The following is a 3,964-nucleotide window of genomic DNA, read 5'->3' on the forward strand; positions in this document are numbered from 1 at the left end:
TACCTTTGATCTATCACGTGAAACACTCTGGTATGTGATAGGAATATAAGAGCAAAGCCCATAGTGAGAAAACTTTCCATCTGATTTCCAAGCTGGGGCTATGTAGACAGTTAAGAAATAAATGGCAACCTACCAATATTTAAAATGTACATGCCTGTTGAGCCAGCAATTGCATTTCTAGGAAATTTCCCTGTAGATACATTGGCTCATATGCAAATAAAATTATGAGGATAGTCATTGCTGCTTTGTTTATAATCACAAAAGACTGGAGGGCTTCCCTGGTGGCGCAGTGGTTGAGAATCTGCCTGCCAGTGCAGGGGACACGGGTTCGAGCCCTGGTCTGGGAAGATCCCACATGCCGCGGAGCAGCTAGGCCCGTGAGCCACAATTACTGAGCCTGCGCGTCTGGAGCCTGTGCTCCGCAGCAAGAGAGGCCGCGATAGTGAGAGGCCCGCGCACCGCGATGAAGAGTGGCCCCCACTTGCCACAACTAGAGAAAGCCCTCGCACAGAAACGAAGACCCAACACAGCCATAAATAAATAAATAAAAACAAAATACTTTAAATAAATAAATAAATAAAATAAAATCAGTGCTTTAAAAAAAAAAAAAGAAGAGCAGTAATTAAAAAAAAAAACAAAAAACAAAAGACTGGAAACAAATGTCCATCACTAGAGGATTCATTTTAAAAATATATGGTCCAGCCATGCAAAGGAATAGAATGAATTGTTAACTTAGATGGTTCTAAATAAACTGACATTAAATGATCTCGAAGAACTATAGTTAAGTTTTAAAAAAAGCAAGATACAGAGCAGTGTGTATAGTTTGCTGCTATTTGTAGGCTTATTTATTTATATGTGTATGAGTGTATTTGTATACGCATCTCTGGAAAGATATAAGGGACTTGTAACAGTGGTCACTTTGGTGGAGAGGCAAGGTTTACCAGGTAGCTGGGGGACTGGTAGGATGGACTTAAAATTTATTATATATCCTTTTGTACCTTTTGAATTTTGTTTTATGTACATATATTATTTATTCTAAATAAGTAAGAACATAAGAAATGAATTTCAGTAATTGATTGTTGGGATGGACTCTGGATGATACTTATGAGAGAGACCATAGCCACTCCTCTCATCCTAGCCTCATATCTTGTCCCCTTACCTCCAGTCATGTCCCAATCTGTCTTCACACTGCAGAGAGATTGTTCTAAAACACCATTTCATCGCATATCCTCCTTGCCCCCAAATCTCCATGACCTAGGAGGTAATACCCAGTTTTTTTCCTGATATTCCAGGCCATACATAAACTGACCTCAATCTTATGTCCTCTTGTTTGTCAGAAGCAACATTGTGTAGAGTTCAATAGCAAAGGCTTTGAGGTGAGACCACCTGGGTTCAAACCCTACCCATGACCATGAGTTGAGTCACTTAATCCCTGGGTGCTTCAGGTTCATCATCTGTAAAATAAGCTCAACAATGGCACTTACTTAGCAGTATTTGGTACATAATAAGAGTATACAATATACATCAACTGTGATTATTATTAAAGACTTTGCTTTAATAATAATACTTTTGTGCTTATCACAATTGATAATTTTATATTGGCTTATTTACTTGTTTATTGTCTGTCTCTCCCAGTAAACTGTTGGGCTCTCCATGAGGGCAGGGACTTTGTTGTTTTATTTAAAAGTATATTGCTGTACATATCACATGGCTTGGCACATATTAGGTGCTCACTAAATATTTGACTGAATGCCCTCTCAGTTTTCAAATTCCCAGTTCATTCATTCTTTCATTCATTTAACAAATATTTAGCGAGTCCCTACAGGGTGCCAGTCTCTATAATTATGTGATAAAGCATTGAACAAAACAGACAAAAATCCCTGCTGTCTTTGAGCTAGGAGATTCAGGGTGGAGTGGTTTCTGTATTTGAACCTGTTCTAACATAATCTAGCAGTTCCAAACCTAACTGGACATCAGAATCCCTGGGGAGCTTTAGAAGAAGTCTGGGTCAGTGTCTAAAGTGAGCCCTGCAACCTGCATTTTTTTATACAAGTAAGATTTTTTTTTTGTCACTGTTAAGAGTCTGAATTTTAAACAGATTCTTGGACTCATGACTCATATCAGTTGGCTCATTCAACTTTAGTACCTATCTCACCCCCAGCAGCTTTTCCAGAACTACTACCTTCATCATGAAACTCCACAAGTTTTCCCAATTCAAACTTGAACTTCTTCAGCATTTTTACTTTGTTTATTTATTTTTATTAAAAAATTTTTAATTGAAATATAGTTGATTTACAATGTTGTGTTAGTTTCAGGTGTACAGCAAAGTGATTCTGTTATACATATATATATATATATGCATTTTTACTTTTCTAACAAAGACATCATGGAGTGGATAATTAGACTGGTGAGCCTCATGTCTTTTCCAATGCTGTCTGGAATCAACTTATTGACCATTTCTATCTAGTCATTTGTCTGCATCATCTTCCGGATTTGTCAGACCCGTTGGTGCTGAGCGTAAGAGGTCTTCTGAATCTGATTGTTGCATTTTTTTAGTAAAGCCAAGAGAGAATAGACAAGCAAATAACCATTGGTAGTCTTGACATCAACATGAGTTTCAATCACGGTCTGCTGTTTTTTTGACCATGGAGCTCATTTTGTCACAGGTATGATCCATGCCATGGAAATTAAGCAGTTTTTGCCCTGAACATCTTCAGTAATCAGCTTGAATTTTTTTAATGCAACTTCATCATTCTGCAGATCAGGAAGGCTCACTTCAAAAACAACAGCCCCTGAGGCCATCAGATGGGATTTTGGTTCCCAGAGGTTTTTCTGTTTTTTGTTTTTCGTTTTTTTTTTAAGATTTTTTTGATGCGGACTATTTTTAAAGTCTTTATTGAATTTGTTACAATATTGCTTCTGTTTTATGTTTTGTTTTTTTGGCCATGAGGCATGTGGGATCTTAGCTCCCCAACCAGGGATCAAACCCACACCCCCTGCATTGGAAGGCAAAGTCTTAACCACTGGACCGCCAGGGAAGTCCCCCCAGAGTTCTTATGACTGGTGTTTTTCCAATATTTCTTATATTGAACATAGCTGGTGCTTTCACATCATACCAATCTTTCTTAGAAAACAGATCAACCACTTTCTTCTTGGTTCCCTTTTTGCTGCCTTTCATAAGGTGCTTGTTTTTGCTGACATCCATGGTACTGCTCAGAGAGCCAAAAGGTGGAACCTGCATTTTTAAAAGGAAGTGCTCAAAAGCTGGTCCAGTGTTTCTAACATTGAGTCTACAGGGTACTTGGGGGTCGGGGTGGGGGGGTTCACAAGTTCTATGACAATTTTTAAGCTTGGCATTTTTAATGATACAATTTTAATATTTATTTATAATTGCCAAGTTTCTCTTTTGCAGTGATATTTCCTAACTGAAAGACTTGAGTTTCTTAAATCAGTGTTTCTCATACTGGGATTCCATGAGTGTTTACCCAGGGGTCTTGGCATTATTCAAGTTTGTGGAACACAGATCTAGTGCTTTCTAGTGTGAGGTTGACCCAAGTTTGTTCAATAGCATCTTGCCTTCCCAACTTGAGAGCAGACCTGGGTTCTGACCCAGCCCTATGTCCTAAGAGATGTCCCAGAAGGTCCACTTTATCCCAGGGTGGTGGGCTGGCAGCTCAAGGTTGCTTCATTTTTAGGTGCAAGGGATGAAGACTGAAGCCCTTGGGCTCCGTATCTCTGGCATTTCCTTAGACCACATGCTGTGCAGGTAATTCATGAAGGTTCTCACCTACACACCAGGTTGCTCCCTTGGAAGGGGGATTTTGCTGGAACCAGTGATAGTGATACTGGAAAGTACAAGAGCTTGGGAACCAGATGCACCTGAGTTCAAATCCTACCTTCCCACCCCAACTCCCCAGATATGTGGCTTTGGGAAAATAACCGATATATCCCGTGACTCAGTTTC

General features: G+C 39.4%; 1 pseudogene; it reads right to left on the reverse strand.

Moving 5' to 3' along the window:
* Positions 1-2,090: 2,090 nt before the first annotated feature.
* On the reverse strand, positions 2,091-3,205 carry LOC133088928 (small ribosomal subunit protein eS1-like; annotated as a pseudogene).
* Positions 3,206-3,964: the final 759 nt, after the last annotated feature.

Source organism: Eubalaena glacialis, chromosome 3, assembly GCF_028564815.1.
Source record: "Eubalaena glacialis isolate mEubGla1 chromosome 3, mEubGla1.1.hap2.+ XY, whole genome shotgun sequence".
Taxonomy (NCBI): domain Eukaryota; kingdom Metazoa; phylum Chordata; class Mammalia; order Artiodactyla; family Balaenidae; genus Eubalaena; species Eubalaena glacialis.